This window comes from Eptatretus burgeri, chromosome 2 (assembly GCF_056783735.1).
Source record: "Eptatretus burgeri isolate ZD-2024b chromosome 2, Ebu_testis_v1, whole genome shotgun sequence".
Taxonomy (NCBI): domain Eukaryota; kingdom Metazoa; phylum Chordata; class Myxini; order Myxiniformes; family Myxinidae; genus Eptatretus; species Eptatretus burgeri.
In genome coordinates this window covers 87,600,784-87,625,233 of record NC_140962.1, presented here as the reverse complement: position 1 = coordinate 87,625,233, position 24,450 = coordinate 87,600,784, and the positions used below count along the sequence as shown (strand labels likewise).

General features: G+C 40.3%; 1 long non-coding RNA gene across 1 annotated transcript; it reads left to right on the top strand.

Annotated features, from left to right (window-relative positions):
• Window positions 1–267: 267 nt before the first annotated feature.
• On the top strand, window positions 268–23,296 carry LOC147032508 (uncharacterized). Its single transcript, XR_015055189.1, has 6 exons — window positions 268–477; window positions 2,959–3,038; window positions 7,917–8,036; window positions 9,087–9,140; window positions 20,306–20,383; window positions 21,138–23,296. It is a non-coding gene; the product is annotated as an uncharacterized LOC147032508 (long non-coding RNA).
• The last annotated feature ends 1,154 nt before the right edge of the window (window positions 23,297–24,450 follow it).

The following is a 24,450-nucleotide window of genomic DNA, read 5'->3' as shown; positions in this document are numbered from 1 at the left end:
GTTCTAGGCGGTGTAGTTGTCGTTGTGAAGGTAATGTGGAGGAATTTTTTTTTTTCAGATGAGATCCTGTTCTAGGCGGTGTAGTTGTTGTTGTCAAGGTAATGTTAAGGTAATATTTATTTTTGCAGATGAGATCCTGTTCTAGGCAGTGTAGTTGTTGTTGTGAAGGTAATGTTAAGGTAATATTAATTTTTTCATAGCAAAAAGACGGTTTAAATTTATATATTTAAGAAGCGAATGTAAGAAGAATTCTAGGTTCGCTTCTTGGCTTTGCCTATTCCATATTAAAGGCACCCCTTTTGAAGACAATTAACGGTATTATTTAATTATATCCTTCATCAGGCGTCAACCACGGCCACCTCATTCTCTGGGGTCTTAAGGCATATCCTGGGTTACCTCAGTCTGAAGCCGCCATGTTTTTTGGCCTGCTCAACCATGCCTGGACTTGGAACAGGCCACGATTTCTTAACGATAAAGGTTTTTTTTTCACTTTCCTCATTCATATTATCGAATGCCTGTTCATCATAGCTACGAATTGCTGGGTACCTCACTTTTTTGTAAGTGCTATAGTTTTCAAGTTAGGTAGTTGGAGCGATTTCATGCATAATTTGATGCAATTTTCCGCGATCTACTCTCACGGACTAATTAATGTATATCATCGAAATATTATTTCGGCTTTGAGGATCGGATATCGTCCGGACTAAATAAGTGTCGAAATTGGAGTGAAATCTGATCATTTAAAGAAATGAGTCATGAACAAAGCCGATACTGTATACCTATTTACTTGAAGCAAGCAAGGCTATATTCCCTCCTTCTCCATACATATACTGTATATACATTGTGTAGTCGATCGAGTCGAAAAAAAAAAATTCGAATTTTTTTTTTTCGATAAAAATTTTTTTTTTTGGGATCTATTGATCTACCCTTATTTGTTGGTCGTGGTGTCGGTCTGTCCGTGTGTGTGTTTGTCGGGGGTTTTTGACCCCCTTGCAGTTGTTCGATTTTGATGAAATTTGGGTGGGAGAACCAGTTTATGACCTCGTTGTGCCGCGTAGGTACTGGTTGCTAACGCCCCTTTGGTTGCCGAGCAACGGGACTTTGAAATTTTTGAAAAATCATAAAAAAAAACATTTTTTTCTAAAATCGGGCCACAACCGACTGTGGGCAGTACATTCAGCCGTATTGTCAAAAATTTCCAGCAGGATCCTATGAAAACTGTCGGAGAAGATCGACTTTGAATGAACCCTGGTTGAAAACGATAAAAAACGAAGTTCATTATATCTCAGAGACTATGAGTCAGATATACATGAAACTGGTATGGTAGGTTCATGGTATGTCCTTGTTACGTGTGAGAAAGAACCGTTGCTATGGACCCCTCCGTTGCCTAGCAACGGCCAAAAAACCTCAAAATGTGGGAGTATTTTAACGAAAAAACAATCTGCAGCATTAACCCTTGAAGCTAGAATCATGAATTTTCTTGTGCTTAATCCTCAGGTCATTCCCCATCGAACGGGCCCATCGCGTCAGGTTCTATTGGGTAGTCGACTACCCATGTCCGCCTACCGGCGTGTGTGTGTGTGTGTGTGTGTGTGTGTGTGTGTGTGTGTGTGTGTGTATGTGTGTGTGTGTGTGTGTGTGTGTGTGTGTGTGTGTGTGTGTATATATATATATATATATATATATATATATATATATATATATATATATATATATATATATATATACACACACACACACAAGAAAATGTGAAATATCCATAGCATTAAACCTATCTTTTTCTACTGTTTGGAGAATTATATTGAGTGAACAAAATATTTAGGAATGTGCCAAAATTAACCAGCTTCATTGAGCTCGATGATTTAATGCATTCACTGCTTCATCTTACGCCCTGTCCCCCAGAGGGACTGCTTATCCATAGTGTCTGCCAGGTCTGTGTCTATATTTTCAGAGGTTCTGTGAGGTGCTCTGCAGGGACTCAAAGCAAATCTGGTGAAAAACAGATGTGTTAAAATAAACTTATAATGTTTGCACGGACCAATGTACACGGACCAATAATAAACCAATGTACTACGTGACATGTGTAAAGACGAGCAGGCAATATGGCGGATTATCTGCAATGTTTATTTCATGGGCGATTAAACTTTGCGACGTCTCCTGGGTTGTGCTACGTTAAACAGCTACTCTTTTGTGGATAAAGTCATTATTTGAACGAATTCATTTAATTTCTTTCACTGCTGCGGGTGCGATGAAGACCGGTTTTGAAGTTAAAGGGATCCTAAATGGTATGCAGCCACAACCTGGCCAGGCATTCCTCATCAACCAATTAATTTGAGTGCTTAAGCCAATTAGTCCGGATGTCAAACACCATTTTTCAATATGACCTTGCATTAGGGTCCGCACAATGTTTTTCTGCATTTTTGTGATCACCAGACCATCTGAATGAATCTTCTGATTGATGCCACTCTGGCACGTTTGGGCATTTTTGTAGAAACCCATTAATATACAAATTAGCGGTGGCCATTGTCGAAATTACTATTTTTCTTAATATCTTCAAAAGTAAGCATCCAAATACCCTGGCTGAGGTGTCCAAACCCATGTTTTTAGGGTCACTGGTCATGAGAAACCCACATACAATTTGACAACATTGAAATTTAGCTCATTAAAATGCAAATTAGCTGTTTGTATTAATTAGTTTTTAGCTCTCTCTTCTCTCTCTGTTCTCTAATTAGCTCTCTGTTCAAATTAATTAGTTCGTATTAAGGCCACCAAACTCTGGTGTGTTCTGATCAGAAGTGATTTGCTTCAGAAAAGAGAAATCCATATCTTGAACTCTCCTAAGTTGTATAGCTTGATGAGCCAATACGTGGAGAGGTAACACCACACGTGTGGCTTCTTCAACTGGCATCGCTGGTTTCTCAGGTCCATTGTACCTTTTAACCGAAATGTCTTCTGTCACAGGTGTCTTCATTTCATCACGGGTCAATCGTCTGATGATAGCTTCATCTTCAGATGTGGAAGATATCTCCTGATCTTTTATGGTAAGTAGTACTGCAAGAGAATATGTTGAAACGAGTCCATTCTGGGATGAGATATTTGTGATGAAGTTGTCAGCAACAACCTGAACGATGCCACATTCAGCATTGGCGGTTCCCCTAATCCCAGAGTGAACAGTCGCAGCCTTTGCTGCTGATCCCTTGAAACACTGAAACTCATCATAGGAACAGGTCACACGATAGTTGTACAACTTCTCGATGAGGCTTTTACGACTGACTAGAACTCCCAGTGCTATTTGGAGTGAAGTTGGTCGATTGGTGATCATATTCATTATGATGTTTCCTATCAGAGCTCCTGGAAGTGTGCAGTCCAGTGTCGCTGATATTTTGGAGAGTAGAAATTGAAGGGTTGAACTCACTGCTTCATTAGCATTATCTATATTAATTACAGTCTGATCGGAACTGGGGTCGGATGACAACTGCTTAAGGCGCTGTCACACCTTGACGTTTTAGCCAGCAATGGCAACGTATAAAAATGTATGTAAAACGTTGGTGTATGCTGAAGTTTTCAGGTTTTTTTTTAAGTTTGTCGTACTCATAACGTGTTGGTCGTATGCATAACATATTAGTAACGGGCACAGAAACTTTCGTTGTCTTATAGATAACTTATACCAACGAATGCTTAGCCTGTTGTCGGCGTTCACAACCTATGCCCAACAATAGTTTAACTTAGGCATAGCGCGCTGCACATATCGCCGACGAACTCGTGGCATTCTCTGTTAAAAAGCTGCCGCATGCCGATTTAAATCATAACCGCCTGAAAATTGGAAGTGTCAACATCGCAGTCACACCTTGACGATTTAGCCAGCGTATGCTGACCTATGAAAAATGTGTGTAAAACGCTGGCACACGTCGAATACGGTATGGGTAAGTTGTGTATACTGTTACGGCTGTGGAAATTCGCATTGCACCATGAAGGGCCCGTAAGTGAGATATCTCTAAGTACATGTTTAGTTAGCCCAAATCCGTTGTATAAAGGGAATTTATGTGATTCATCTGGGCTGCGACGCTTTGAGATAGCCATTTTTTCTGTTCTATCTATATTTTGAACCAACCACGTCTCAACCGCCATCACACAACAACCACCACGCCAGCCATCGTCACCAACTGCAACCACGCTCCAACCCTCGGACAACAACAACGCCAACAGCCACGACCTTTACCTTCACAACTCGCTCCCACATCATCTCATCACCGCCATTCCCAAACGGCACCATAACCATCAAACCTTCACCTCTCTCCTTCTACGGCCATTCCCGCACCACCTGTGAACACTGAGCGTCGGGCTGTCTCGGGCCCGTTTGGCGATTGGTGCTGAACGCACCGAGCCGCGAGCGCAAATAGCGGCCTTTCCGAGGGAAAATTCGAATCAAGAACGCTACACGCCCACTTTTCCTCCGTCCAATTAGCAAGCGCGGGGTGGCTTGGCCCCGCCTCCAGGCGCGTCTGTGTAAAATCGATATATGCAAATTCTAGGATCAGGGGAGGTTCATGCCCCCGTTTCCTCCGACCAATGGGTAAGCGTGGCTCTGCCTCCGAGGTCATCCTGATCCGAATATTTGCATATTAGCTGCTCCTGCTAGCCTATAAGAAGGCGAGCGCAAGGCGAATGAAGGAGTTGAGTTGGGTTCTGCAGTCGGCTGAGGAGAGTGTCATCGAGTTGGGTTCTGCAGTCGGCTGAGGAGAGTGTCATCGAGTTGGGTTCTGGGGTCTGCTGAGAAGAGTTGCGGGAAGAGGCAAAGGAGCTCGGGTCCGAGGCGAGAAGGACGGCGGTCGGCGACGAGGTCGCGGTGTGGGATCACTCGTCGCGGGACCCAAGCCAGCCAGCCATTCTCCTCCAGGGCATCAACAATTCCCCCTTTTCCCCGTGCTGAGATCGTGCAAAAAGGGGGCCCCGTTCCCACCCCACTCCAAACGTCGTGCCAACGAAACCCGCCAAGGAGCACGGGGTCGGGGCACAGCCGCGTGGCCACATCTGCGGCTCGCCCGCCAACGCGTCACGAGGACGCGGGTAGGACCCCCCCGGTCTCGCGGACCTGGCCGCTCCTCCAGGTCACATGCACATTTGGCCTACAGGCCTGTCTGCCCCCTTGTCTATGAGGGTGGCTTCTTTCCTTTGCTTTTGTGTAAATGTGTGTTGGCGCCGTCTGCGAAGTAGAACTGCATAAGTGTTGCCGTGTGTGCGCGTAGTCTGTATTAACTCTGCGTCGTTGTTGCTTTTGTTTTGGTTGCTATATGTGCATTTTGACTGTATGGCTGTATATATGTGCTTTTTGTGTGCCGGGAAATAAATGTGCTTTGTGTGAATTGTTTTCCCGTTTCGCTTCGTCTTTTCTTTATTGACCCTCCATCCTGCTTCACGTAAAGGATTCGTGGTGGGCTTAATACGCCCAGTAATGAATCGAAACCGTCGAGGCCGACGATAACACCGCTTGGTTATCACTGTAGCACGGAACGGACCGCTTAAGCAGTTCTTGTCCGGAGTCGGCCTGTGGCGTGGTACGATCGCTCGGTCGACCATCCGCGCAGGTACATAGGTAGATCGAATTTGGCAAGCAACCCTATCTTGCGCGGGTGGGCAATTGTCACGGTCGTGGTGGGGTTAAACCCCCACCCGTGACTAGCTCCCGGCGTTGTTCCGAGAGGGTCATGACTGAATTGTCCGTCCGGTGGGCGACGTGCCGCGATCCGAGTTACGTTTCTGTCCGCACGCCGGCAGGCGCAAATTCACAACAATACGTTAGGAGCACGCTGAAAAACAATGAAGTACGCTGTCATATTCCGTGGTACGTCTACTACATCGTGAAATTTCAAGCATACTGAAAATTTTACGACGTACTCGACGTATGGCTCACAAGTTCCGCATACGCTGGCATAAGTTCTCGGCACGCTCCGCGATCGTTGACACATGTTACTTGTAAGTTACTCAGAAGTCGAAACACGTCGAGGTAATGTTTAGCATACCCGAAACTTAATTTTTAACCTATGAGTAACGTGCTTTGAACCTGAGTAGCGTGCTTTAAACCTATGTTTAACGTATCTCAAACGCACATTGTCGTATGTAGACAAATTTGATTGACGTGTTTCTAACTTACATCTACTGTATAATGGTGATTTGGCAGCGTTTAGGGGAATTGGTATATACAAATGGGCTTCACAAGAGGAACCCATCAGTGTTCCAGACTCCATGTTGAGTAGATGTCAATGTCAGTAGTATCAGTTGTAGTAGTATTAGGTGAGCATGTCAGTAGTAGTAGTAGTAGTAGTAGTAGGTCCATGTCAGAGTAGTAGGTGAGCGTGATGGGGAGGGTGTGGGTGATTATGGATCCTTGTTGCATCCACGAATAGGAGACTTACTTTTCACCATTGTTCGATGTTCTTTTCGGCTCATTTTTTTTTCTCATTCCCACGATTAATTATTTTTTTGTTTCAGTTTTTAAAGTATTCAAAACGACTTGGACAAATGCATAATGTACTAGTAATGAACACAGAACGCTTCGATAACGTATAGATAAGTTATACCAACGATTGATTAGCGTGTTTTAGGCGTCCACAACCTATGCCCAACGATAGTCAAACGTATGCATATCGTGGCAGCGTATCTTCGCCGATTACGTGAGGTTTTCTATTCATAAGCTGCAACTTCACTTTTAATAAATGCCTGTCACTCGCCTATTGTTTTTGGACAGCATAGCATTCCAGCATAGCGGAACGTGTGAGTCATACGCCGGCATACGTCATAAAATTTCAAGCATGCAAAAATTTGAGGACAACCCAAAAGTACAACGTTTAAAGCCAGCGTACTACGACGTATGGCAGTGTTTTTCAGCATGCTCTTAACGTATACAAAACGTACCCATAACGTATTCGACGTGTGCCAGTGTTTTAGACAAATTTTTCATAAATCGGCATATGCTGGCTAAATCGTCAAGGTGTGACAGCGGCTTTAGATTCCTGTGCAACCTTCTTGGTAATTCGTTCTATGGAAACATCAATGGCATCATCTTCATCTGATGCTACTAAGTTGATCGCAGTAGACGCTCTGCTGCGAAACAAGATTAAACTAGCGACACCTTCACCGGACAGAACCAGAAGCTCAAAGCCAAGTATATCCAACAATTTGGATAACAGGGTTCATCGAGAGTATGGCTTTCCTCCATGATCCTTGTACATATTGTTGACTTCTACTGAATTCCAGATGTGCAACATGTCGTTTTTCATTTGATAGAATGATATAACTGACAGCTGACTCAATGTCCTGAGTTTCTCTGCCACTGTGTGCTGCTGCTGCAACAGAACAGGGTGCCATGGAGGACTTTCTGCAGTCATCGTGATATCTCGCATCAGCAGCATGAAAATCACTGATTGTGCCCATTAATCGTATCTTGACCTGGCCTCCTTCTCCATCCTGGCGGGAATCGATAACAGCCAGAATAGTTTGTTTGAAAGTTCTCCGATCAACACGATCTGCAGTTCTACAAAGGAGAACTCGCCGCCAATGATTACGATTCTTCTTATCAAAGTCCATGATGCACTTTTCTCTGCAAAAAATGCAATGTTCTTTAAAGTCAAATATGTCATCTTTGAACGGCGGCTTCTTTTGCTTGTTGAAGCATCTTCCAAACAGACATTACTCATTCATTTCAAGTGTCTTGTCTTATAGATAACTTATACCAACGAATGCTTAGCCTGTTGTCGGCGTTCACAACCTATGCCCAACGATAGTTTAACTTAGGCATGTGTGACCGTGATGTGTACGTTGACACACAGTCTCTATGGCATTTGAGCTCGATAGATTTGTCTGCCTGTAATCTCTTTTCAAGCTCTTCATGTATACCATATTGTCTTGCTTTGCTTGACCAGATGATACTTCGCACTCTGTCTGGACCAACTGTTACCAGAGGTTTTCTAGCTTTAGTTGCATCGCAGGGACTGAAGAAACAGTCTCCCATGGTGATGGAGCCTCAACCTGTAACAATAGAGGTAATTATAAACATCAGTAAACATTTAATTTATTTGTTCGTAGTTTAAAAAATTCTCAGGAAACACGTTCCACCCTGTGTACTTTTAAAAATCAATAAAATACACAGTTGCTTTCAGACAGATCATGTTAAATAATAGAATTAAAAAACTTGCTTGCAAATAATATCGATCATTCTACTGTATCAGAAGATATTACTCTTACTTAAAACTCAGTTCTCCATGTTTCTTTCATTACATTACAAGCCTCAACTTACTTGATCAGAAACAGTTCATGCTGTTGATCTTCTGAGGTCAGCAATTTCTTCACAACTGTACTGGGGATAAACGGCTCTGCGCAAGTTATTTTCAAACAGTTTTGTTGTTGTTGTATAATTGTACTGCAAAAACGCCGATCAGCACGGACAAATTCAGGGGGTTGGGTTATGCTAATATGCATATTAATGTGATAAATTTATATGTTATTAAATTTTAAGTGGGTTTATCATGACTAGTGACCCTAAAAAACATGAGTTTGGACACCTCAACCAGGCTGTTTGGACGCTTACTTTTGGAGGTATTAAGAAAAATAGTAATTTCGACAATGGCCACCGCTAATTTGTATATTAATGGGTTTCTACAAAAATGCTCAAGGGTGCCAGAGTGGCATCAATCGGAATATTTATTCTGATGATCACAAAAATGCAGTAAAACAATGTGCGGACCCTAATGCACGCTTTTCTGGTCAACACTCGGACTAAATTGCCGAGCGCCCTGCAGTCGATTATGGTACAGTTCATGTCCTGATCATGATGTATAGTCGGCATTTGCAACTTGGTGGATGTACATGATTTACAAAGGTTATATGTTTTCTCTTTGAGTGTTTCAAAGCAAAATATATTTGATAACATACGATTTCCAAGCCGTTTGCCATATTAACGTATTTTCTAAATTAGAGCCAAATTTTTTTCCACCCGTCACATGACGATTGGCAGCTGTTTATAAAGATGAATGTTTTTGTACATCTCCCTGAAACGTCTATAGTGCAATGTTGTTGTTATGATTTCTTTTTAGAAATTCCCTCAAAACAAGGATGAAAAGCTACTCAAGGTTTTTAGGTTGGATACGGTATGTACTGTAGTCGGGAATCACATTGATTCCAATCTGTCGATTCCTGAAGAATTACCGATATCGGCCAAGCACTAATAGTGTGCGTGCGTGCGTGTTCATAAAGCATAACACTTTCTCTCTGCTAACTCCCCTCCCCCACCCACCTCTCTCTCTCTCTCTCTCTCTCTCTCTCTCTCTCTCTCTCTCTCTCTCTCTCTCTCTCTCTCTCTCTCTCTCTCTCTCTCTCTCTTTCTCTCTTTCTCTCTTTCTCTCTTTCTCTCTTTCTCTCTTTCTCTCTTTCTCTCTTTCTCTCTTTCTCTCTTTCTCTCTTTCTCTCTTTCTCTCTTTCTCTCTTTCTCTCTTTCTCTCTTTCTCTCTTTCTCTCTTTCTCTCTTTCTCTCTTTCTCTCTTTCTCTCTTTCTCTCTTTCTCTCTTTCTCTCTTTCTCTCTTTCTCTCTTTCTCTCTTTCTCTCTTTCTCTCTTTCTCTCTTTCTCTCTTTCTCTCTTTCTCTCTTTCTCTCTTTCTCTCTTTCTCTCTTTCTCTCTTTCTCTCTTTCTCTCTTTCTCTCTTTCTCTCTTTCTCTCTTTCTCTCTTTCTCTCTCTTTCTCTCTTTCTCTCTCTTTCTCTCTTTCTCTCTCTTTCTCTCTTTCTCTCTCTTTCTCTCTTTCTCTCTCTTTCTCTCTTTCTCTCACTTCTCTCCAGATGTGTCTTGGTGATGATTATGTCCACAGACATGTCCGGCTGGAGTTTGTCTCTGGACGTTTCCAGACGGAGTTTGTCTCTGGACGTGTCTGAATGGCGATTGTATCTAGACGTGTCCGGATGGAGTTTGTCTCCATAGGTGTCTGGATGGAGTTTGTCTCCGGACGTGTCTGGATGGAGTTTGTCTCCGGACGTGTCTCGGCGGTGTTTGTGTCTGGGCGGTATTTATAGTATGACCGATAGAAAATGGATTTCTGATATTATTTTGTTTCCATCTTCACTGTTATTCTATGCAGAATTATTTTGATGAGACTGTATGAATCGTTATGAATGCTCCACCACACATCTGCCTTCCTTCCTCTCACCTGTCGCTACTTTCCCTTCCTCTCACCTGTCGCTACCTTCCCTTCCCCCACCCCTCCTCAATCCACCTCCCTCCTCCCTCTTTCCCCCTCCTCCTCTCCACTCTCCCTCTCTCCCTCTCTCTCCCCTCTCTCTTTGTCTCCCTCCTCTTTTTGTTCCTCCTTCCCCCTTTAGTATTCATGTCAGCAAAGCGACGGGTGGTATTTGCTCATACATATATTATATATCTGCTTGTGGACTCAAACGAATACACTAATACACGGACCAATGACAACATACTTTTCTATTCCTTCGGGAATGGGCGAGCTTGATTAGTGAAGAAATATACAAATGTATTTTTATTGATTTACATCGATGTAATCTTTTTTTAGCTGTCTTTGATGATCATGACAACATCACATTCGTAAAACTATCAGAATGATCCACGTAACCCTGGATCGATTTTTGAAGGAAAATTCTCGACTGTAAAATATTCTGTGGCTTTGGAAAGCAAAGCTTGGATCACGGAGAACGCCATCCAGCTCACTTCAAAATGTCGTAAAAACAGCTCACTCATCTGTTATTCGATGTTTGTGGACATCAAAAATCTCAGTTACTCTGTGAACACGAGGAAGTCTGCAATATGTCAAATTTTATTTCCTGTTTTGCTACCAAGGTGCTGTGAAGGCGTTAAGAATCAACCATGTGTCGTATGTACGCACTAACAGGTTGGCCCCCTCCCAGTAGGTAATAAGTATAAGTGAGACAGCTCGGTTTTCTAGACAATCCCATGGTCGCATTGTAATTATTCTGAGGGTCGTTCACTTTCCAGAAGCTCAGAACTCAAATCCTGAACCCTGCTACCTTCAGGAAGGAAAGCAGGGAATTTGAAGGAGGTGGGTTCGGGGTGGATTAACGGGGGTAGAAAAGATCGAGGATTTTGATGGGGGAAGATAAGAGGTGGTGGTGAACAGCCGTTTTGAAGACCTAGAGGGAAGAATGGGATTGAACAGAGTGTGGGAGTTAATTCCAAAGGTGGGGAAAAAGAGGAATGAAAGAGTGAAGGTGAGCAGTGATTCGTGATTCTGGAAGTTTTACCAGAAGGGGGTTGTTGGCGGACCTTGAGCACCCTGCGGAAATATGGTGGGGACATATCGCAGACAGAGCGGGAGGGGGGGATGAGACCGGAGAGGAGACGGTAAAAGGCAGAAAGACCACCGACCTGCCTGTGGTGAGAGAGTGAGAGGCCCAAACACTCAGCCTCATCGCGGGAGATACCAATCATCTGAAATGCCTGGGTTTCTAAAGCATGAAGACGAGAGAGGTGAGAGTCAGGAGCACCAATCTGTGGGTGGAGCAGTACTCTATCTGGCTGTGGACGAAAGCTTTGTATGTGGTCAGGAGCGCAGGTTGGCCGAGGAAGGACTTTGCACGACGGAGGATTCCCAGTCGGCGACTGTCTTTGGAGGCCTGGTTGTAAATGTGGCTTTCCTAGGAAAGATTATGGTAGATAGTGAGACCCAGAAGTTTGAATGAAAGGATTTCTTCCAGCAGATTGTTGAGAAAGTAGATGGGGGGGCTTTTCTAAACGGTCCTTTCAGAGAGACATCGTGAGAGCGTGAGATATCTCCTGAATGAAAGACATGTTCCACGTGTTGGACGAGTTTGTGATTTTACCCAAATCTGCAGTGAGCGAAGAAGCTGCTGCTTGCTAGTCTGAGGGATGACAGATGATATGGCAGAGGGTAGAATAATCAGCAAAGAGATAAAGAGGTTTTTCCAGAGAGTCGGAGAGATCGTTGATGAAAACCAGAAAAGGAACAGGGCCCAGAACACTGCCTTGAGGAACTCCAGCCTGGACAGGAAGAGGGGATGAGAGAACTCCATTTAGGGCTACACGTTTGCTGCAACAGGAGAGGAAGTCTGTGAGCCATGAGTGAAGATGGCCTTGGATACCATAGGAAGAGAGTTTGGCGAGCAGGGCAGGGTGTCAGACCATGTCAAAAGCATGTGATATGGCTAGCGATGTGGCTCTGATTTCATGTCTGGCATTGAGGACCTCCATCCATTGTTGGGAGAGCAGAAGCAGCATATCCAGGGTAGAATGACCTGGTCTGAAACCAAATTGATAATCGGAAATCAAGCCATTGGAGAAGAGGAAGGATTTAATGTCTGAAGCGATGATTGTTTTCTCAGCTAGTGTCGGTAAGATTCTTCCATGATAATTCTGATATAATGTGATTTCAAAATTTAAGTGCACAAAATTAAGTTTATAAATAATAACATTATAATTTACAAGTTATATTGTAGGTTTATAACCTAACCGGGCGTAGTGGTGTGCGCCTGTAATCCGGCTACTCGGAGGCTTGGGTTGGAGGATCGCTTGATGACGTCGCTCTGCGCTGGGCCGTGCTATGAGAGGGTGTAGGGCAGCCCAGAATCATGGCGAAACCCAATCCTTATCCCTGTCGTAGGAGGTGACCAGGGTTGCGTCAGGAAGGGCATCCGGCGTAAAACCGAAGCCAAATCAGTATGCGGATCATAACGGATGATCCGCTGTGGCGACCCCTAACGGGAGCATCCGAAAGACGAACAACAACATTGTAGGTTTACAACTTACGAAAAAAAAATGGAAGTGGAGCAAGCGAGCAAGCAGGAATAAGAGGAGGTTCAGGAACGTCCGGAACAAAAAAAGAGCAGCTCGTGTGTGTCTCGTCTGGAGTGGACGTCTGAAAGAGCACTCACAGAGGAGGAAGATGCATACTAATCTGAGAGGTGCTTGTGAAAGCAGAGGAGCACACTCAAAGCTGACTTTTTTGTGAGTACCAAGCCATTTCTGCTGGTACTCATTAGAGAACCGAAAAAAAAATTGTGTGAACCCCTGACCCTTACAAATGTTATATCTTGAATGCGAATCGGAAAACAAACCTGCCGTTTTAAAGTACTCTGTCCCTGACTGATCACACATGCGCAGAGAGGAGTGAGATATTATTTTTTACTTTGTCTGCCTGCCTGGCAGTCAAACAAAATTGAAAACCATTCCAAACAGGAAACTTACTGTTTTAAGGACGTTATAAAGGACACAAACAGGCACGAAGAACTAATGTAACGTGTTCGATGAAGAGTGATGTAATCATCACTGCATCATTGGCCGGAAAACCCGGAATCTATTTATTTAGATGACTTTTACAATCTTCATTTTATTTAAATTGAATTGAACACGAGAACACATATTGCCTCCTTTGAACTTTCAAAACCCTTCCGTTTACCAGTACTTGGACATGTTATATATCGTATGGTATTGCATAAGGTTGGTGTATAAGATTTCTTCAATAGTGCTAAACTTCCGGAATTTTTTTTTTCAGTGATCTTTAATACCATTATTATTTTATTAAAATTGAAGTGTAGACTTAAACATTGTTCATGTTCTATGAACTCTCATTAAGTTTTCATTTATTTGCTGTTGTATATTTGAGTTTGGAACGTTCCCTCAATGTGGTAAATTGTTTTTGGGGAGAATAAGTCCACCAGTCCTGGCACACAAATTAAGGTAAACATCAATTTCTGTGCAAGCCAATTTTGCCTCTCGCTCAAGGCTCATCCGGCGAAGTTCACCGGGTCAAGTCCCTTTGGATAAAATTGCGTCATTACAATACATATATATGAAACATTCAAATCTATGCCAGCAAATCACGCAATACCCCACCCCATACAAGGATGATTCATAGCTCATCGGAAAGGTCTTAGATCGGAGAGTGGTATGTCTGAGTTTTAAAATTTCATGGGCTTCAATCAATATAATTTAATATTGCTGTGAATTAGCCATGTATTACTGTGATTGCGTTGCCATTATTTTAGCAAAGCATTTATTGTGACTCTTCTTACTCAGCTCCGCAGTCTTATCTGTTCAAAGCATCCGTGTATTTTAATCATCAATTTAGGCATGTAATCTAGGCTGTAACACCATCTGTGATTAGCCAATGTTAATTCCACCACAAACAATTGGATTTGCATTATAATCTTGCTTAATGCAATTGTCATGGCATTGATGGAAAACACTGCAGTGCATTTTCTGTGTCATCCTTCTTGTCAGTTTACAAGCTATTAATGCAGCGTTGCGATTTATTCTGAGTTTAACAAATCTTTGTTTAAATCCAGTTAATAATATAATTGTCTGGGTGATTAATTATAAAGCAAGCCATCTGCCAGGTAGGCAGTATAAAACGAATTAAGCCCAGTTTATGGAAATTAGAGTTAGGTGTAAAATCAGGAATGCTCCATTTCCTTCCACCAATGACTCGTACTGTGATGTGGCCATTATTATTACCGTAAAATGGCACAGTCGGAAATATGCCTCATATTCACTGCTTGTCTTTTTTGTGTTAAGATGTCATCACACATCCTCAAGCCGATGACGTGTCCACAAATGGATATTCACTGTACTTTGGGAAACTAGCAGTCGAGCACACAAGTTTACGGCTTTGTTAATCAACACAAGTTTATGAGTTGAAAAAAAATCACTTAAGTTTATGGTTTTGATAATTATAACAAGCTTGTGGTTTTGGTAATTATAACAAGCTTGTGGTTTTGGTAATTATAACAAGCTTGTGGTTTTGGTAATTATAACAAGCTTGTGGTTTTGGTAATGAGAACAAGCTTATGATTTTGGTAAAAAGAACAAGCTTGTTTTTGGTAATTATAACAAGCTTATGGCTTTGGTAATTATAACAAGCTTGTGGTTTTGGTAATTATAAAAAGGTTTTGGTGAAAGAACAAGCTTATGTTTTTGGTAATTGGAACAAACTTATGGTTTTGGTAATTATAACAAGGTTATGGTTTTGGTAATTATAACAAGCTTGTGGTTTTGGTAAGTAGAACAAGCTTATGGTTTTGGTAAAAAGAACAAGATAATGTTTTTGGTAATTGGAACAAACTTATGGTTTTGGTAATTATAACAAGGTTATAGTTTTGGTAATTATAACAAGCTTGTGGTTTTGGTGAAAAGAACAAGCTTATGGTTTTGGTGAAAAGAACAAGCTTATGTTTTTGGTAATTGGAACAAACTTGTGGTTTTGGTAATTATAACAAGGTTATAGTTTTGGTAATTTTTACAAGCTTATGGTTATGGTAATTAGAACAAGCTTGTGGTTTTGGTAATTAGAACAAGCTTATGCTTTTGGTGAATAGAACAAGCTTATGTTTTTGGTAATTGAAACAAACTTATGGTTTTGGTAATTATAACAAGGTTATGGTTTTGGTAATAAGAACAAGCTTGTGGTTTTGGTAATTATAACAAGCTTGTGGTTTGGTAATCAGAACAAGCTTGTGTTTTTGGTAATTGGAACAAGCTTATGTTTTTGGTAATTATAACAAGCTTATGGTTTTGGTAATTATAACAAGGTTGTGTTTTTGGTAATTATAACAAGCTTATGGTTTTGGTAATTATAACAAGGTTGTGGTTTTGGTAATTATAACAAGCTTGTAGTTTTGGTCATTGGAACAAACATGATTTTGGTCATTAGAACAAGTTTATGGTTTTGGTAATTGGAACAAGTTTATGGTTTTGGTAATTATAACAAGCTTATGGTTTTGGCAATTATAACAAGCTTGTAGTTTTGGTAATTATAACAAGCTTATGTTTTTGGTAATTGGAACAAGCTTATGGTTTTGGTAATTAGAACATGCTTATGGTTTTGGTAATTATAACAAGGTTGTGGTTTTGGTAATTATAACACGCTTATGGTTTTGGTAATTATAACAAGCTTGTAGTTTTGGTAATTAGAACAAGCTTATGGTTTTGGTAAAAAGAACAAGCTTATCTTTTTGGTAATTAGAACAAACTTATGATTTTGGTCATTGGAACAAGTTTATGGTTTTGGTAATTATAACAAGCTTATGGTTTTGGTAATTATAACAAGCTTGTAGTTTTGGTAATTAGAACGAGCTTATGATTTGGTAAAAAGAACAAGCTTATCTTTTTGGTAATTGGAACAAACTTATGGTTTTGGTAATTGGAACAAGTTTATGGTTTTGGTAATTGGAACAAGTTTATGGTTTTGGTAATTGGAACAAGTTTATGGTTTTGGTAATTGGAACAAGTTTATGGCTATGACAAGTAGTACAACTTTATTTCTTGAGCCAAGGAGGCCATCAAGTCAGAGCGGTGCGTCGTTTGCTCAAATTCAACTGGCGAGCTCTCAATGGACTTCGCATTGTGGAATTAACGAAGCATTAAATATTTTGGCTGTATTCTGTAATTATTAAGAATGTACAATGTAAAGTGAGCAAGCCATTGTGTGCCGGTGCACTGTCCCAAATTCAAAACTTGATTTAAACCAATGCATATATATATATATATATATATATATATATATATATATATATATATATATATATATATATATGTATATGTGTGTACTAATCTCAACAGTGTCTCTAAATCCAGGTTACAGATCTAAAAATACGTGCCTCGAACGGCCAGCCGGGACTGGACTCGCCATCAAAAGGCTCATGGTCCCCTCGTGCGCACGAGAAACACCTGATGGGTAAATAAAGCGGTTCCCTCCGCTGCGGCCCCACACAATGCCCACTTGCCGCGAGCCCGTTTCCTCTCCCACGCATTTTCCCAGGGACGCCAGTACCCCCCGCCCCCTCCTCTCTCGCGACCCCCATTCCCGTCTCCTCTCTTCTCGTGCACGGCCTGAGGAAATGACGGCTTGCTAGACTCAGATTCTGCACTATTGTGAACGCCGTCCTCAGGTCAGATGGTCAACCCAATGACATCGTGTGATCTCTAACAATACGTGAGAGGCATGACGCTTCGTGCTCCCCAATATGCATTATTTTGTTTAACAATGATCCATCACTTGTGGCACATATTGTACTTGGTCACAAGTATAGGACAAGGACACTCGGAGACATTGGCGTACTTTTGCCTGGATTACAAGGACAGGAGTAAACAATAGACAAATCAACAGAGTATACGGCATTTTAACCTGGGTTCGCTGCAGTATCATGGGCTATGCTCAGATGGGAACACCAAACATGCAAAACCATTTATTTACATATCTGCTAATTACTAGATATATTCATTTAACAATTTATTAATACACTTTTAACATACTTATTTCATCAGAATTATTCTTGCAGTTATTAATTTGGATCATAATTTCCAAAACGAGTTACTGAACATCAATTAACAAGTCAATTAATCATTTGTTGGAGTTCCTTAGAGAAATGTCAATGAGTCAATTAAGAGTTCATTCAGAGATCCTGCTAAAACCAATGCTATATATGGTGATCAACACCATTTTCACACCTCATACAAATGTGTGGCTATCAAGACAAAGAGGTCCAATATATAGGTATGGGAAATGAGTGGTGCAGAAATACTGTATATGGGGTTGGAGTGAAGAAAAATAAAAATGGTATGGCTGTTAAGGGTTAATGAACGGAAAACAGTTACACTTCAAAGCATTAAACAAGTTCATTTTAAGTTATCAACACAATTGTCTCATATAATATGGACTGCTTTTCCTCAAAATAAAATTAATAACTACATCCATTAAATAAAATAAAATGGGAAACACTTTTGCCGCAATATTATCCTTACGAACAATCCACCATGAAGTGCATTGCTCATTTTACCTGGTGATACAGAGCATTGTAGTTACATTGGACGGAATATATGACATCACTTTGTAGGATGTGAATATAACCACAAATGGAAATACCGGTACATGGTTGGACATCCTCTTATCAGTGAAGCGGACACACAAGTCCAAAGATTCAACTGGAAGGCATGCTCTAGGATGCTGCACGAACATGTACACAATCTTGTGCTTGAAAGCAGGACGAGCGTTTCTATGCTGACGTTTGTTTCACTGAAATATATATTCCAACGACACGAACAATTAAACAGCTTCAGTAATTATCGATTGTTTCAAAATTACGTGTTTGGAAGATTGAATATAATTTTGTTGAGATTCATCCATCTCGGTAAGTGAAAACACAGCAATTGAATAACACCACACATAGTCCTTTGTTCCTTATGAACACTTTTATAAACATCTCCCCTGGTTTATTGAAACACGCTTGTGAAAATGTCTCAACATAATCTTGGTTCCATTCAATTTCCCTCTCTAACTGGCTATCTAAACATGGAGTAAAAAATAGTTATACCGATGACAATAATAATAATAAAAACAATAATAACAATGATAATAAGCTCCAAGATAGTTCAATGTAGGTGTGGAGGTGATAAGCCCTATTAAGCCTGTACAATCAGTCATTGCTTACCGTTGGCTGTTGGTTAATGTATCTTTAAAAAAAAAATGCTGAGCATCAAGCTTTTTAAAGTCTTTGATATGACTCCTCAGCCTGGGTTGAAACCCCAAACTCCCAGACTCAGAGTGGATGTTCTAACCATTACACCACCGAGTCTGGTCAAATCCATGTCTTGATTGACTCACAGCCTTCAGATTATGAGACTGACGTGCTGCTTACTGCACTAACAAGAAGGATAATATGAGTGAAAAGTATTGATTGGATAATTTTGCAAAGTTTATTACATGTTTATAATGTGTTTATTCAGCTTTCAGTGCTTGACGCAACATTCAAGTCGAAAAATAAACTAAGGGTGAATGTTTAGTCGAGTGGTGTTCTAAATGTTTCGCCAACGAGATGCTCACAATTATTCAAGGCATGCCAACCTACTTTTATTTCCCATTATCTCAGCATAAATAATTGAGTTAGAGGGATGTGCATATATTTTTATTATTATTATTATTGTAATTGTTATAATTATTATTATTCTTTGTATGTGTGTGGATATATAATAATAATACGTTTTTGTATTGTAGCTATTATTATGTCGGAAGAGTCCATTTCTGGTTTAACACACACACACACACACACACACACACACACACACACACACACACACACACACACACACACACACACACACACCCTGGGGGCAAATATTGCCCAATCAAGGTGTGCAAAGTTGGTAGAGACCTATCCCAACACACTCACAGCTGTAATTGCTGTCAGCGGTGCTTCCACCAGGTATTAACTCAGGGGGTGGACACTTATCGACCCATTAAATTCTAGTTTTGTATTTTTAATTAATTTTTTGATATTTGTAGAATTTGTTTTTCTCTTGGAAGTTGTGGGTTACGATGTGTAAATAAAGGTGGAAAAATTCTGATTTAATGCAATTTAATTCCAGGCTAGGAGGCAACAAAATGTGAAAATTTTGAAAGGGGGTGTACACTTTCTCTCGCCACTGCACATATATATATATATATATATATATATATATATATATATATATATATATATATATATATATATATATATATATATATATATATATATATATATATATATATATCGTTTTTTTTGCATACCACAAACGGGACTCAAGGTAGGCTTTTTTGAGTAATGGCTTCCTTCTTGCCACCCTACCGTACATGCCAGTCTTGCGGAGTGCTTGGGATATTGTTGCCACATACACACAGTGACCAGTCTTTGCCATGAAGGCATGTAGCTCTTTCAAAGTTGCCATTGGCCTCTTGGTGGCCTCTTTGATCAGTCTCCTTGTTTAGTCATCCAGTTTGGAGGGATGGCCTGATTTAGGCAGGGCCTTGGTTGTAACCATACTCCTTCCACTTATAAATGATTGTTTTGACTGTACTCCAAGGGATATTCAAGGCCTTTAAAATATATTTGGACCCATCCCCTGATCTGTGCCTTTCCACAACTTTATCCTTTTGAAAGCGCCTTGGTTCTCATGGTTGAGTCTATGCTGTGAAATGCTCTACCCAGGAGAGGAAACATACAGGAACAGCTGATTTTATTCTGAAATAATCAGAATCCCTACAATTTAACACAGGTGGAGGCCATTTAACTTGGTGTGTGATTTTGAAGGTGAGTGGTTACACCTGAGCTAATTTACAATTGCTGTTATAAGGGGGGTGGACACTTGTCTAACCAAGATATTTACCTCCACCACCGAAGGTAGAAGGAGGTTATGTTTGCACCCCTGTCTGTTACTTGCAAAATCGAAGATTTTTCAAGTATATTGGTCAGTCGATTTTGTAATTCTGTTTGTCTGTGTGTTTATCACCTCCAGGTTGCATTTCCAAACCGATCATCATGAAACTTTACCAAGTTGTAGAGGCAGTCTCAACTGAGAAGCCGATTGATTGAGGTGAAAGGTCATCTTGAGGTCAAATTTCTAAAATCAATTTACATCCTATTAACTTGAAAGTTGTATGGGATGAACCTTTCCCTTGAGGGAAAGGGCCAAAAACGATATATAGCATGATATTTCAAAAATGTATTGGGCCTGATATGTTCTCGTGGATCAGACATTGCGTGGTGGAGGTATGCGTTCTACTGAGTGCCCTTCTTGTCTAGTTTTGTATTTTTAATTAATTTTCTGAAAATTTGTAGAATTTGTTTTTCACTTGTAAGTTGTTGGTTATGATGTGTAAAGGCGGAAAAGGTCTGATTTAATGCAATTTAATTCCAGGCTCTCAGGCAATAAAAGTTGAAAATTTTGAAAGGGGGTGTAGACTTTCTGTAGGCAATGTACATATATCATGCTTTATAAAAGTTTAGGTTAGTCTCATGATATTCATACTTTGGGGAAGATTGTTCAAATGATCAGTGATTAGAATCATATGTATTTATTATCAAAAATTATATTTATTATTGCAAATTAACAGCCTTTAATAATGAGTGTGAAACAAACTGCTTCAGTAAATAATTAGAACAGTTTCATTGAAAAGAATCATTCAATACTGTCCACCATTTGCCTTCTTGAGTGCCATCACTCTTTTACCCATGCTTCTTGTAAACGACTGAAGCACTCTTACAGGAATATTGGTGCCAGATATCCTGTAGTACATTCCACAGTTCTCTAAGGTTAGTTTGGTTCCTCTTGTTTTCTCTGTTTCCAGGTAATCCTATATGGCCTCGTTGGGATTCATTTCTGGACTCTGGGGTGACCATTCTCACACTCGGGGCACACCAGCTGTAACCTTGTTCTCCAAATACTATTTTACTCTTTTGGAAGTGTGTTTTGGATCATTATCTTGGAAAATGAATCCTCTTCTGATTAAACTATTTCCACAGGGAACTGCAAGGTGCTACAGTATCTGCTTGCACTTCTCTTTTGTTGGCATCCCGTTGATTTTAACAAATTTTCCAACACCAAAAGCTGAGATACAACCTGAGACAGTCACAAGGCCTCTCCCGTGTTTAAGAGTAGGCTGCAACTATTGCATGTCTTAACGTTTTCCAGGTCTAAGGCATACAAACTGGTGTGTCTTAGATCTAAAATTTCAAACGTAGATTCATGAGACCAGAACACTCAATTCCATTGTTCAGTCACCCAAGCTTGGTGTTGCCTTATGAATTTCATTCTTTTCACATTATTTTGTGGTTTATTTTCTGCAACTCTGCCATGGAGACCTGCTGCAATAACCCTTCTGCTCACAATGCTGGACAAGATGTTAATGTTCTGGCCTGCTCTTATTTCATTTGTTAGCTGCTGACTTGATTTTTTAAAATATCATGTAAGTTGAGCAACTTCAAGTGGTTGTCTTGCCTTTGGGAGGTTCTTCTGGGTCTTCTTGGCTTTTTCTTCTCTTGTACCAAGCCAGTTTATTTCAAGCATTGCAAAGTGTACCTCACACCACTGTAGGAGATCTTCAGCTTTTCTGCTATTCTCTTCATTGTGTGCCCTTCTTCTTATCGAGTTTGGATCTTCACATATTGTTCTGTTGAAAGTTGCTTTCTTGGCACAATTCTGAACCCACTCTTGGACTTTCAAGCAAGGGAACAAGTTGATGAAAACTGATTTCACACATTCACCAATTCACAACTTTTATTGGGGTTTCTTGTAATTCGCATTAATGTAACTGGTGTTGATTACTTCAATAATTTAACATTATTCACTATACAAAAATCCACAAACTGTTTTCTGTATATTCTATTTGTGGTACGTGGGTATTACGAGTGCATGACGCTGTAATATAATATGCATAGCAAAAATTAAACCTTTTCAATTTCCTGAGTTTATTTTGTAAACTTAAAGGTAACTGTGATATTAAATTGACTTTCACAGAAAGTTGAATTAATTATCATCTTCTTGTATTGCACACTTCAAACTTCAAACAAATTTAATGGGGGATAGGACCACAAAAGTAAAAATTAGAACGGCACTCAGTAGAGCCTCTCTGATCAGTCTCCTTGCTTGGTCATCCATTTGGAGGGACGGCCTGATCTTGGTAGGGTCTTGATGATACCATACTCCTTCCATTTCTTAATGATTGTCATGGCTGTGCTCCAAGGGATATTCAAGGCCTTTGAAATATTTTTTTATACCCATCCCCTGATCTGTGCCTTTCCACAACTTTATCCCAGAGGTCTTCTGAAAGTTCTTTGGTACTCATGGTTGAGTCTTTGCTGTGAAATGAACTTCCCAGCAGAGGAAACCTCCAGGAACAGCTGATTTTATTCTGAAATAATAGAAATATTTCATATGAAAACAATAATGAAAAATAGTAGAATCACTACGATTTAACACAGGTGGAGGCCAATTAACTTGGTGTGTGATTTTGAAGGTGATTGGTTACACCTGAGCTAATTTACAATTGCTATTTTAAGGGGTGGACACTTATCCAACCAAGATATTCTAGTTTTGTATTTTTAATTAATTTTATAAAATTTGTAGAATTTGTTTTTCACTTGGAAGTCGTGGGTTAATGATTTATACTTTGATAATGAAAAAATAAAGTACATTGGTATGTCTTCAACTATTGTGAGCATCTTGTTGGGGAATCATTTTTAACACCACTCAACTAAACATTCACCCTTAGTTTATTTTCCTAGTAGCAGTAGTCGTAATACTCTTTCATACAACTAGTTTAATAGCATATTACAAATATGATTTGTCTCTTTGACTAGTATGAGTATCTCATGCATATAAATTTTGAATGCCCCAATAAAATGTTAAACGAGTTCCTATGACTACTACTACTACTTCGTCTTCGTCTTCCCACGTATTTTCGCTGCTCCTCGAGTTGCTTCGACTATTCATCATTATAGTCATACAATTCCGGTGCTATTAGTTTTTTTGGTTTTGTTTTGGTTATCTGAACCGAATTGGTTCATTTGTTTGTTTTATTTTAGTGTTTTGGTTGTTTAATTAGACCTTTTGTGTTGAGGCCTAGCTGCATGGCGCAGACGCGCGCATGTTGGGCCTTGTTTGCCACGCCTGACTTGTGGCGTTATTGATAAAATATCATTTTGAATTCCTTTTGCTTTTTTTGCTTAATGACCCTTAACCGTGATAAATAGCACAAGATTGTGAATGAGCTGAATATTGTTTGCTTCAAACGAGTTTCTTTAAAAACCTCGTTTTTCAACGTTTGGTTTGCTTTCTTAAAATTGTGTTGTTTTTTTTTTATCAACGTTTGTTTTCCTTCTGGGTAATTACACTGTCCTTTATTTCGTGAGCAGTTTTGTTTGTAAAAGATATATCTAGGTATTATAAACATGCCTATGAATCGTGAATGGGCTGGAGTTGCCGCGAGCTGTTCTGGCCAAGCAAGTGTGAGCAGCTCTACACATCCATTTAGCGCGTTGACCAGGAAGCATGGAGTTAGATGTGAGATGGGATGAGCTATCCAAATGGAAGCATATGTAAAGGCAATGGCTAATGTTGTTGGCCCATCAACAACAGTTGCTGCCTCGAAAATGTATGGAAGGGCCGTGTCTTCCTCAAATCCGAAGCTGAAGCAAATAAGGCGATACAGAAAGGGATTGTTGTGGGAGGATTATTTGTACAAGTTGAACCACTCTTGAGTCTTTGTACATGGATTACCTTGTCCAACATACCTCCTTTTATGGCCGATAATGTAGTTTTGCCTTTCCTGGAGCGATTGGGAGTGCTAAGATCACCTATCAGGCCTGTGTCTCAAGGTTATCGTGAGCCTGCCCGACGTCATATCCTGTCTTTCAAAAGACAGGTCTCAATGGAGTTGAGAAATGACACGGAATGTGAGGGATCCTTTGTTATTCCTTTTGAAGGGAAGAGTTACAAGATATTTTATATGATTGATGAGCTTTGTTTTGTATGTAAGGCAAAGGATCACATGAGAGCGGACTGACCTACTATCTTAAAATAAGTATCTACTCCTCGGTACCTTGACAAGCCTAAGGAAAAGCCAAGTGTCATTCCAGTAGCTTCTGTATTGTCTTCTCATC